Source organism: Canis lupus, chromosome 15 (assembly GCF_011100685.1).
Source record: "Canis lupus familiaris isolate Mischka breed German Shepherd chromosome 15, alternate assembly UU_Cfam_GSD_1.0, whole genome shotgun sequence".
Taxonomy (NCBI): Eukaryota; Metazoa; Chordata; class Mammalia; order Carnivora; family Canidae; genus Canis; species Canis lupus.
In genome coordinates this window covers 14,308,795-14,322,011 of record NC_049236.1, presented here as the reverse complement: position 1 = coordinate 14,322,011, position 13,217 = coordinate 14,308,795, and the positions used below count along the sequence as shown (strand labels likewise).

General features: G+C 43.2%; 1 protein-coding gene across 2 annotated transcripts in view; it reads right to left on the bottom strand.

Annotated features, from left to right (window-relative positions):
* The window catches only part of LOC100856339 (phosphatidylinositol 3-kinase regulatory subunit gamma), a 139,631-nt gene that overhangs the window by 126,345 nt on the left and 69 nt on the right, over positions 1-13,217 (bottom strand). Inside the window, exons 2-3 of one of the 2 annotated variants that reach the window (XM_038558194.1) lie at positions 8,536-8,636; positions 6,633-6,773 (exon numbers count right to left, since the gene is read on the bottom strand). The gene's annotated coding sequence lies outside the window, so the exon portion shown is untranslated. Of the gene's footprint in view, positions 1-6,632; positions 6,774-8,535; positions 8,637-13,217 lie in introns of those variants that run through there. The other variant, XM_038558196.1, reaches the window with a different exon arrangement.

The window sequence follows — 13,217 nt, the reverse complement described above, 5'->3', positions numbered from 1 at the left end:
CTGCAGCTTTAGGGTTCACAAAAAGCAGTGTCTCTCTCTTTAACCTAACATACTCCCACTCCCTTCTTTTTGTTGTCTGCCCTTCCAGCAGCACAAGGACCACCTGGATGGTATGTATGCTACTGCTGCAAACTTCCCCTCCATCAAGGCAACAGCTTTCAGCTCAGCTCTCACCAGGAGAGAGAGAGCAAATGAGATCCAAACTACACGAACAATAGTCTAGGCTGTTTGACAAGGGCAGGGCACAAACAGGGCAGGCAGCTGGTGAGCTCTGTTACCTCATTTAATCTCCATAACCCTGAGGAGGAGGGTTGTATTTTTATTCTCATTTTACAGATGAGGAAATTGAGACCCAGAGCAGCGAGGGGACTTGTTCAAAGTCACTCAGCCACTTAGTAGCAGAGCCAGGATTAGAGCCCCAGGTCCTGACAGCCAGTTTCAGTACCTTTTCTTCTCCCCTTCAGTTAGTGAATGTTTATTGATGCTTCCAAACACTGGGGTACAAAAAAGAATAAGACAGAGTGCCTAACACTGAGTCTGGAGCCCACAGAGGAGGAGCCAACAAAAGAATAAATAATTATAGGCATGTAAGTGCTCTAATAGAGAAATTGGCAAAGTTCTATGTGAGCCCCCAAGACAGTAATGATCTCTGCCCACATGCAGGTGAGTAAAGGCATCCTAAAGAAGGTGACATGTGGGCTGCCCCAAAACTTATACACCTGATTTAAACATGTGGTCTATTTATTTCTGTTTCCAAAATCTGTATGATTAGCTCCAAGCCTGAAAAAGTTTCCCTGAAAAGTCACCAAAGAGTCCCTCATCATCAGACTCTGCAACAACCTCATTATAATCTCCCTGCCTTGCCTCCTCCAGTGCATACTCGACACAGAACGATGGCTCTAAATAAAAAATCTGATCATATTAGTCCTTTGCATAAACCCTGCCTTCGTTCCTTCTGCCTTCAGGTTAAATTTTAAGTCTCAGCCTGGCATTCAAGACTTTGATGATCTAGGGGCAGCCCGGGTGGCTCAGTGGTTTAGCGCCGCCTTCAGCTCAGCCCAAGGCGTGATCCTGGAGACCAGGGATTGAGTCCTACGTCAGGCTCCCTGCATGAAGCCTGCTTCTCCCTCTGCCTCTCTCTCTCTCTCTTTCTCTCTCTAATAAATAAATAAAATCTTAAAAAAAAAAAGACTTTGATGATCTAGCCCCTGCCTACCTCTTCCGTCCCTTTTCACAGTTTTTTCCTGTCACTCCTAAGACTAGTCATACTAAAGCACTGCAGCCCTCAGAACAGCAGAAATTTCACCTCACAAAACACACTCGACTGTTAAGTGGCAAACTCCGACTTATATGCATCTAATCTCTCAGACTCTGCTCATGTAGCCACCTGCGCCAGCCTCTGCACAGCCTTGGCACACCATGTTTAAAGTGTCTGTTTCCAGGTCTATCTCTCCCCCATGATGAAGGATTTCCTCATGGGTGGAGAGCATGCTGTTGAATCATTAGTGCCCAGCATCAGGCCTGGCACACAGTGGGTAGCCAGTGAATGTTCTTTGAGCAAATAAAAGTTGTAAGAAGAAACCAAACTCTCCAAGAAGGTTCTGGAGCAGCCTAAGTTCAGGTTACCCTGATAATCCTTTCTGTAGGTCTTCAGCTGATTCCTGTTTATTTAAGATGACAAAAAGAAAATAAAAATAATTGTACAGTTTTGGCTTACAGAAATATGAGGGGCAGACAGTGACCCTTCTATCCTGCTGGCTGCCTCTAGGGTCTTCACCACAGTCACTCAGTTCTGCTACTCTTCTATTTTATCAGCTGTGAATTGTTTGCAAAATTCTAAGCAGTTTGTAGGCAATTCAGGAAAACTCAGCAGCAAGAAGAGAAGCTGGTTTCATTTTCTAGCCCAACTCATTTCTGAAATGTAATACCATGTAGGGTTTTATTTTATTTTATTTTTTTTTCCATGTAGGGTTTTAAAGGATGCTCACTTCCTGTGGTCATTATTTCAATAGTTTAGAACAATTTGCAGTTCGTGCCTCCCTTCTGGAATGTACAATAATTACCCTATAATTCCACAGGTCTCAAATCCGAACTATCTTACATGTTTTGTTGTTACAGGGCAAAATTAGTGCAGTTCTTATTTTGGAGATTTGGTTTAAAAATTAAAAAAACATTATAAAAAAATTAAAAAACCAAACTAATAGCATTGTTCTTTGCTTCTATGAACAATAAAATTGCAAGCATCCTTTAGAAATATTTTATAAAATCAGCATGTTAAAACAAGGCCTCCTGCATCCTCCCCCGATACATTTACAACGGAATCATCCCTGAAATCTGGGGAAATGATGCAACCTCTGGGGCTTAAGGATCACCATCTGAGTAAGAAAAGTACAAATATAGAACATTAAAGACCTGGTCATTTATATCTTCAGCTCGGAGAATATGAAAAATGAGACACTCACAGTGACATCCTTTTAATTCAAGGGCAGGGACTACCTTGTGTGCTGCTCATCTTATGCTTCTTGCAAAGGAGGTACTCAGTGAAGATCACTATTATTCCCTTTGGGTCCTGTTTCTCCCTTATTTGTACCAGTGTGAAATTCTAAATTATGTAATGCTAGGGCTGAGTAAAGGCACCCAAGGTGTTGGGAGTATATATTCAAAAGCAACCTCTTTTCGTGTTGTAAACAAAAAAAAAATGTAATTCGTCATCGTATATATCAAATATGTAATATGATAGTTGCACTTAGAGTTATCAAATGTTAAAGGTAGAAGGAAAGAACAGCTCAAAATGACAAGCCCTTTCAGTTCAGTTCAACCTGAGCCCCTTCCGCAGTCTAGATCTTGTGCTGAGGGCTCAATGAGATACTATTCCTGTCCTTATGAGCCCACCACCTAGTAAGGGAGATGCATGTGAACAAGCAATAACAGTTTCACTGACCCCTGTGCTTTCAAACTGATGAACTCCCTGAGGCCTTAAGAGCAGGGCGATTGACCCTTTCCATCAAGTTTCCTCTCCAACAAGTTTACTCTGTTTCCCAGCCTCTTCCTGACCTCCTGGACTGCTGAGTCTCAACCTCACACTCCTCAATGATTCTGTTCTTGCAGCATTGACTGCGGACCTGTGTTCCCTAACCACAATTTAAATGTGGCCCTTGTCTTCTTTTTCAGGATAATGGAGAGAAATCCAGTCCATTATCCTACACTGATATAGGGCCTGTGGCTGGTGTTTTTCCTGAGTTCTCCTAGAACCCTGCACTGCTCCCTCTTTGAAATCTCAACTCTAATAAATGACTCTCTCTGACCTTCCCTCACTTCTTTCTTTTCCCCAAGCATCGACACTGGGGGAAAATGTTTACCATCTAATATCTCTGTAGTGAGTTGAATAGTGGCCTCCAAAAATTATATATACCGGGGTGCCAGGGTGGCTCAGTCAGCTGAACGTCCAACTCTGATTTTGGCTCAGGTCATGATCTTAGGGTCATAATCTCAGGGTTGTGAGATCAGCCCTGAGTACATCCCCAGGTGGGGCTCTGCACTCAGAACAGAGTCATCTTATCCCTCTCCCTCCCCCTCTGCCCCTTCAGCCCCCATCACTGCTTGCTCTCTCTAAAATAAATAAATAAACTCCTTTTTTAAAAATGACATCTACAAATCCTAACCCTTCAGAAGCTCTGAATGTGACCTTATTCACAAAAAAAAGGGTCTTTGCAGATATAAGATTTTGAGATGAGATCATCCTGGATTTAGGGCAGGTGTCCTTATAAAGAAAGGCAGAGGGAGATTTAAGACACAGAGGGGAAGTCAATTTAAAGACAGAGGCAGAGATTGGAGTGATGCATCTATAAGCCAAGGAACACCCAAATTACCTACAACCACCAAAAATTAGGAGGGAAGCATAGAACACATTCTCCCTTCAGAATCTCCAGAAAAAAACAATCCTGCTAACCTTTTGATTTTGGACTTCTGGCTTCCAAAACTATGAGAGAATATCTATTGCTTTAAGCCACCCAGTTTGTGGTAATTCATTATGGCTGCCCTAGGAAACTAATACACACACCATAATTTAATTTTTTTTTAGATTTGCTAATTTATTTTAGAGAGAGAGAGAGCACAAGCAGGAGCGGTGGGGAGGAGAGAGAATTTCAGGCAGATTCTGCACTGAGTGCAGAGATCAGGGCCTAGACACTGAGATCATGACCTGAGGCAAAACCAAGAGTCAGACACTTAACCAACTGCACCACCTAGGTGTCCTATTCTCTTTATTTCTTGGTATTAAGATGTCTTTAAAAATTCAATTATAGTGGAGTGCTTGGGTGGCATAGTCAGTTAAGTGTCTGACTCTTGGTTTTGGCTCAGGTCATGTTCTCAAGGTTATGAAATCAAGCCCTGTGTCCGGCTTCATGCTCAGCGGTGAATCTGCTTGAGATTCTCTCTCCCTCTCCCTTTGCTCTCCCCACCCTGAACATCCAATCTCTCTCTGTAAAATAAATAAATAAATAATTAAAAAAAAAAGAAATAGAATATAATTTCAAAATAAAGGCAGTTCCTTCCCAAGATGACTATAAGTCACCTTAAACTAAATATGGTGCTCAAACTGATGAAATTTTGTCAGACTAGTTCCAGGACTAGAAACCACAGACCTAACCCCAAGGTGGATCTTTTTTTTTTTTTAAGATTTTATTTATTTATTCATGATAGACACACACAGAGAGAGAGAGAGAGAGAAGCAGAGACACAGGCAGACGGAGAAGCAGGCTCCATGCAGGGACCCCGATGCGGGACTTGATCCCTGGTCTCCAGGATCGTGCCCTGGGCCAAAGGCAGGCGCTAAACCACTGCGCCACCCAGGGATCCCCCAAGGTGGATCTTTGTAACCATTTTTTCCCAGTTCCTTCAACTGTCTCCCTCCTGTCCTTCAAAAAAAAGTCATCCTGCTGAAACCAAATCCCAGACCAAAACAAGAGTCCTCCATCTGCTTTTATACTCAGGCAGCTATGCTTAAGTAAAAAAAAACCAAATTTGCCAATTTCACTCTGGACTGATCTCTGGTCATAACTGGATTCCTAGGGGAGGAGGGCGGGGGGTGGGGGTGAATGGGTGACGGGCACTGAGGGGGGGCACTTGATGGGATGAGCACTGGGTGTTATTCTGTATGTTGGTAAATTGAACACCAATAAAAAATTAATTTATTAAAAAAAATAAATAACTGGATTCCTTTTAATTATCCTGGATCTGCTTCCTCTGACATTCCAAACCTTCACTCCTCATCTCGAATGACTCCCCTCCATCATCAGATAAGTAAATGTGAGCTGGCCTTTTACATCACAGAGACCAACAAGCATAATTCCCATCTCTTCCCATCCCTGGTTTCATCCTGCACGGTGAAGAGAGTCCTTGTGTATGTGTATAAGCCTCTTCCATCCATCCACCTTTTATTTCCCCTTCAGACCCTATAAACTGGACCCATCCTTGCTTCCTCCTCTCTGAAGAGACGTGTCTTTCCTCCAGTAGAAAGCTGACCTCTGATGCCACCCTCCTTAGCATCCTAAAGCACCATTCCTAGTCCATCTCCTGTCTACCCAAATGCCTACTGGATGCCCCCCAAACAGCTCAAAATCATCATATTTAAGCTTGAGTTAGGTGACAGGGCCAGAAATATGGACCCACGGGGAGAACAGCATGTGCCAAGGCCCATGGGAGAGCATATGTCTCTTGGAGGCACTGAAAATTGTGCAGCTGGTCTAAATTGAAGAAGATAGAAGACAGTGAGGATGAAGTTGCACAGTAAGCATGAAGAGGCTGGTAAACCAAAATAAGGAATGTATGCTTGATGCTCAAAGCAAGGGAGAAAGGGGGCAGGGCATTAAAGAACTAAGCAGAGGAACAGCATGGTCATATTTGCACTTGAGAATCATCACAGATTACAGAGTAAATTAAAGGGGATGACTCTAAATACATTTGAAGACAAGGACGCCTGGGTGGCTCAGCGGTTGAGTGTCTGCCTTTGGCTCAGGGCATGATCCCAAAGGCAGGTCCTGGGATTGAGTCCCACATCCGACTTCCTGCATGGAGCCTGCTTCTCCCTCTGCCTATGTCTCTACCTCTCTCTCTGTGTCTCTCATGAATAAATAAAATCTAAAAAAAAAAAAAAAAAAAGACAAATAAAACACTGTTGAAACAATGTAGGCAAAAGGTGGAGAGTCCTGTGTAGCTCTGAGAGATGTTTAGGAGATAGAAAAGGCCACACTTGATGAATGGTTAGGTGACTAGTACATCCCCACCCTAAACAACAGCTCACTGCAAAATGAGATTACAACCTTTCTGGTTGAGAATCTTTCCCTTTACTGGTAATATTCTCCTCTGCTTCTGCAGGTGATTCATTCACTGCCAGGACTTCAGTGGGTGGATCAACTAGCCCCAAGAGCCCTGCTTATGGGTTAATACCTAAGGGCTTGAGTGGATCAATGACTCAGGCTAGTTGGCCAATTGCCTCATCGTAGTGGACACATTTTAATACCTCTGCTCGGTTCACCATGATATTCCTCTTCCCAATTTGCACATGACCTTGCACCTTTCCATAGTTAATGGGCTGAGTCAAAGTTTCTTTCACAAATATTTGGAAATAGTACCTCAAACAAGGGTTGGTCTCTCCAGAAGTCTGTACCTGTAGCATAGAATCTCTGGAGCTGACTGTGGCCACTGTCTCTTATGAGAGCTAAGTTCAAAGGAAACCAGTGTTCAGAAAGCTGAAGAAGGGTGAAGGAAATGCTCTGAAAGTAGGGATGAGAAATGGAAAGGACACAAGCAATAGTCAATCTTTTGAGTCTGTAGCCCCCTAACACCCAGATCTGTACCTGTTCTAAGGTCAGGCTCACCTGTAACACTTGCAGGGCCCAGAGCAAGAATGTAAATGGAGGCTCGCATACAATATGCCAAAATACTTGAAAGTTTTAAATCAAGTTAACAAATAATTAAATAAAATATATTAAATCCCCTTATCTTAACAAATAAACCTTCATTTAAATCCAGAAGACTAGGTTCAAATTCAGAATTCTCGGGTCCTTAGAGTTCTGACAGAACATGGTGGCTGGAGGAGAATGGATTCCCATCTCTTCCCATCCCTGGTTTCATCCTGCACTGGGAAGACGGTCCTTATGTGTGTGTCCAAGCGTCTTCCACCCATCCACAAACAGCTATCCCTTGACCACCCCTTTGGTCTAAAGATACTACTGACACTGACATTCCTTTCTGTCCTTAGAAGAACAGATTCATGGAAAAAGCCCAATACAGATCTTGGAAACAAGAATTCCAAGAGTATGATTAAGAAGAGGGAAGCCAGGGGATCCCTGGGTGGCGCAGCAGTTTGGCGCCTGCCTTTGGCCCAGGGCGCGATCCTGGAGACCCAGGATCAAATCCCACGTCAGGCTCCTGGTGCATGGAGCCTGCTTCTCCCTCTGCCTGTGTCTCTGCCTCTCTCTCTCTCTCTGTGTGACTATCATAAATAAATAAAAATTAAAAAAAAAAAAAAAGAAGAGGGAAGCCAGAGGGCTCTGGATGAATGAGTTCCCTTGACTGATTTCTCATCCTCCGAGGAGAGGTAGGATCAGTCCCTTTTTACCCTGTCTCGGGCCCCTGTTTCCCAGGTCTAATAGGGTCTGCTTGTATGAATTCTTTGTTTGTTTAAGCAAGCTCCAATTAGATACTAATTAAGGCCACTACCTTTATCCTCTGAACTACTGTCCAAATGTCTCACTCTTTCCCCGAGGGGCCTGGGGTAGTGCCCAAGAGGGCTTCCTCAAGAACCTTAATGCTTATCAAGTGGGCCAGAAACGGCCAAGCAGCTTATGTCACAGGTTCTCCCCCAGGGGTAAATTATTTTGATCAATCACTGTGACTTTACTCTCCTTCTCTCAGGCTACATATATTATATTTCCAATTAGCTATTTTGAGTTTAATGGGCAGCCTCAAATCCTAAAACAGCATTTTACTTCACTCCTGCTACTCTGGCATCACATTCAACAACATGTTAGAGTTTATGGGCCTTACCTCCCATCTGATTTGGGAGTCCTCCAAAATGGGAAGGGTGTTCAAATGCTCGGCAGCCAAAAACGTCAAATGTTCTGTATAGCCCCATTAATCAGGACGTGAAGCCATCTCCTTTGGAGGATGCTCTGGTCCTCTCCCTTGGGAAGCTTAGAGCATTTTCTTTAGGGACAATCCCCATATACATACACTTGGCCTGGGCCCTGCTCATCACTCCTCTCTTCAACTCTACATTCAGTTAGGGTAGTAACGATTTTCCCTGGACCATACAGTCAAATGCCACCATAAACATGGTATCTAAGGCTTCCTGCTAGACCAGTCTCAGAGCCTGGTTCTCAGAGCCCTATGAGTATAGCCAGTGAAAAGAGATCACCAGGATGCTCACAGACCCATAACAGCCAGTTACCAGAAGCAATTAGTCAACCACTGTGAATAGCATATAAGCATGTGCTATAGCATATAAGGTGCATATAAGGTGTAGTCTAGTACCTGAAACACCTGCTCTTTATCTGTGATTTTCCTCTTTGGATCCAGGAACTCTTTTTTTCATAGTGTTGTACCTCACTATTGGACAAAGTAACCACGCACCCCTGGAAGCAAAGTTAACAAAAACAATAAACTTTCCCTGTTCTTCATTTTTCTAACATAGTACCTACTCTGATGCCCTCAAAATTGCTATCAGTGCGGGTGCGCAATTGCTAAGACAAGCCGGAGCTAAGTAATTCACCAAGGTTACCAAGGCCATTAACTCCAGAAAGGAGTAAAAGAAATGAGGGAATTGACTTCCTTCTGGATTTTAAGCTGACTTCTGAATCAGTGCTCTGGGTCTGTCTTGATAATGTCAAGTTAGAAAAAAAAAAAAAAAGATGTGTAACCCTGGAAGAGTTTTTCATAAACATAAACATTATGAATATTTCTAGTTTTCCATATTTGATAGGGTGGGAATAGTTGTTAACAATGTATATCTTCTCACGGCCTGTGTTTACCCCCATGTGATATTACATGTCATCACCTTTTATTGAGATCGAATAAAATTACTCAAGTTGTAAAATCTCCCACATGGTCTAGTATCATCATTGTATTAGTGTGCCTTTAGTTATGTCAGAAAATTCATTTAAGCTAAATAAAAGGTTAGTCTTACTTGACACACAGCTAAGTAGAAGGGCTCAAACAATGTTAGCAGGAACCAGATGCATTCTCAGTTCTCCTTCCATCTAACGTTTCCTCAGGTGGCAAAAAGGATAGTCTCCAGCAGCTGCAGGCTGCAACATACCTGTCTAGCAACTCCATCCGGCAGAGTGCAAGTTTTTCCACGCAATTGCCAAAAAATTCTGGGGGTTGAGTCTCATTGGCCTGACCTGGGTCACATGTTCACCCCTGAACCAATCACTGAGTCCAGTGATATGGGCTGTTCTAATTGGAGAGGCCTAGGTCATGTGGCATCCTTGGAGGCAGAGTGTGGGGGTCAGCTGCTCCCAAGCTACATAAACATTATGAATTGGGAAGAGGCAGTTTCTCAGCAACAGTCTGGGCTGACAAAAAACACTTTCACTACTCTTGAAGAGTCATTGTTCTGATTTTCCAAGGTTTTGTAGAATAAATAAATAAATAAATAAATAAATAAATAAATAAATAAATAAATAAATATTTATGTATGTATATAATGACTGTATAAATATATACAAATGAATAAATAAAACACTTCCAGATAAATTCACATGACCAATCACTTTGTCCAGTCACTCCTGAACAGTAACGGGGTCCTGAAACTCCCATCCCTTCATACTGGTAGACCTACACACAAGACAGATAAAATCCAACCTGTTAATGTCCTCTGCAGTCTAGAGATTTTATAATACCTGCTCTGACATCCAATGCTGGAAACAACCAACTCCATAGGAAGTGGCCAAGCCATCCTGTATAAGGAACACAGTGTGCTGGACTATTTTGGACTCTCTATTCAGAGCCAGGAAATCCACACAAAACCAGATCCTACCTGATTTTTTTTTCTTCTCTATCACAAAAGGGAATCTATGGGATATGAAACCCAGAGACGGTGCAGTTAGTCAGTAATTCTTCAGAGTGATCTAAAAGATCATCCATCTCAAAACAATATAAATTTCCTGCACTGTTTTCTAAAGGGCCTGGGTTTCCAACCTTAAGCTTATGTTTTTACCCTAAGCCCAGTCTCTCCCCATTCTTTGAGAGGAAAACTATTCCTGGTTTTGTCCTTCCATAACACCTTCTCTTTCCACTTTTGAATTTGAGGAATCCCCCAAATTAAAGCTTTAAGGTGGAAGACCCAGAGTGAAAGCAGAGAGGGTGGGAATTTTTAGTTTTTCCTTGCCTTGATTTTCCTGTGGCTTCCACTTCCAGATGAAGATAGAACATCCAGATGTCTGTCCCTGCATACTTCTGGTAAACACTCTAAATAGTCTACACCTGCTCTCTCCCAATGTACCTACCTCTCCTGAACACTACCAGGGTCCAACATATAACTACAGATTTTTCACCTCTTCCCTCAGCTCCACAAGATCTGTAGCCCCACAATCAGTACTAAAACCACATTTGACCCATTCTATTTCTATTATGGGGAAAGGCGTGGGGGCTTGCTACTTGTAAATCCACCATTAAACAGCATTGAGGACTTGATGCTTTTCTTGGCTGCCCCTCTTTCTAGGATTCTGCCTCCATAAGACAAACAGGATTTTCTGGGAGGCCTGGCTAAGGCCTCCTCTTGTGAGCGTTGAAAATAGCTCAAACTCCAGGCCCAACTTCCCTTCCTCTTTCCCTGACGCTCTTCAGCTTTAGGGATATTAGCCAGGATTTCTTCTTGGTCAGGAGCCCTCTGACCCGCCACTTTCTTCAGTGCTCTGCCTTTTAGAGGCTCAGAAGTGTCTATCTTCATGCTTCTGGCCTTCCCCCTGGAGGGCCATCATTGGTGCTCTCATCTGTCCCATTTAAGTCTTCAGGTATAGGGACGCCCAGGTGGCTCAGTGGTTGAGCATCTGCCCTTGACTCAGGGCATGGTTCCAGGATCAGTCCCACATCAGGCTCCCTGCATGGAACCTGCTTCTCCTCCCTCTGCCTATGTCTCTGCCTCTCTCTGTGTGTGTCTCTCATGAATAAATCAATAAAATCTTTTAAATTAAAAAAATAAGTCCTCAGGTATAATAGTCATTGGAGTCTTTGCTGGATATCTAACAATCACCTCAGTTGACTGAATTTCCTTTACCCCAAGACTTGAGCTGTCTCCCCTCCTCCTTTTCTTATGTTACTTTCAGCAGTGGAAATACTCTAAAAAGACCACTCTGGGTCTGGCAGCTGGAATTTTCTCTAAAGCCTTACGCTGGGACAACTCTACTCTTTGCCTGTTACATGGGGGACCTGATTCATACTGTTTGGGTCTTTCACTTCTATTTCATTGGCCTTCTATAAAAGTGTCTCTAGCCTCAATTCAAAAGCAGGTATCTTTTCTCACAGTCTCTGATAGAGCGGGGGCGGGGGGGGGAATCTGAGCAACCCTGTGGTTATAAGACCTGCGGGGGTGCCTAGGTGACTCGTTAAGCCTCTGCCTCTTGAATTCAGCTCAGGTCATGATCCCAGAGTCACAAGATCAAGCCTCACATCAAGCCCCATGTCCAGCCCTTTGTCGAGTCCTGAGTTGGACTCCATACTGGGTAAGGAGCCTGCTTAAGATTCTCTCTCCCCCTCTCCCTCGGTCCCTCCTTTCTCTCTCTCTCTCTCTCTCTCTCTCTCTCTCTCTCTCTCAATCTCTCTCTCTCATAAGTAGATGGATAGATAGATATTAAACCCTCCAAACTGCTAATTTGGTCAGAACATTCAACACTCAGCCAACTGACACTGAAGCCTTGGTAGCCTTGAAAACTTCCTTCATCACTCAGAGGCTCTGCTATCACTTCTCCACATCTGGTATCCACAACTCACAGCATCTCAGTGGAGTATCCAACCAAGAACACACTTCTCTCATGCCAGGAGTGGCCTTCCTCAAAGATATTCTCAACTTTTGGATCCTTGTAAATCTCTGTATGAATTGAATGGCCTTTCCTTTCACCTGCCTCCACTTACTAGGCCAAGAATTCTGGTGGCAGCTGGGGCTCTTTTCTTACAGAACTTCTAACCGTATCCAAAACTGAAACTCTGTTCCCTGTTATTTCCCTAAGACTGCAGGCTAGTTAACATCTTTAGGAAATTTGAGTAGAGCTGTGTTCTCACCCTTCCTGAAGAACCTACCTGGGCCCTCTTTATCTGCTCAAGGACCTAATAGAAGTTTGCACAGCCTCTTCAATTTCAGGTTTTTCACAATTCCTTTGAATCTTACAATTCATAGAGGCTTCTAGAAGTCTATATCTACCTCCATATGCAATTTTCAAATGTTATCTTGGTCATTGTCCTAAACATTTTAGTTTAGGGTTTTATTTCTAGTAGTAATAAATCCACGGTGTAGATATAAACTTCAATAAAATAAAAGATACACAGATTTACAGATAACACTTAGAAATCCCAGATAGAACCCCCAAAACATAATCCACATGTCTTCAGGTTCATTTGCCTGTACAAAAAGATACTATATTATATTATTTAATAATCTTTTTATATCAAGTTATGCTAGCAAGAGTGCCCATTTGCCTACTTAGAAGGAATTAACCCCGCCTCAAAAACATCTTTCAGCTATTTCTGAGAGCCTCTCCAGGGCCTCTTGAGTCCTTGAGAATAAGTCCAAAGGCTGGCCATCTTGCCACCATATTTTCAGCTTTGGTGGCAGATGACTCCCAGCAGCTGGCAGCTCCAAGGACTGCATCTCCAATAGTGGCCAAAGCAGCAACCCATTCTGGCCTCCAGGAGAGACAATGCATTTTGTCCTGGTTGTTCACCTTTGCTGGCAGGGTTAGAATCTGCCCTCTTGAGGCTGGTGTGACTTACAACCGCTGTGCTGATGCCACCTGCCTTCCTCTCTCCCCTTCCCATTATAGTAGTTTCCCAAGACCTGAGTTATACAGCCTTACTCTCCCTGACATCTCATTAGAATTGGATGTGGGAGTGAAAGAGGAAGGAAGAATGAGATATCTGTGCTCCCCTACGACTCACTCCTCACAGAGAGTGTACTTATCACTACTTTGCAATTATTCCATCATGTGCCTGTTTCTCTC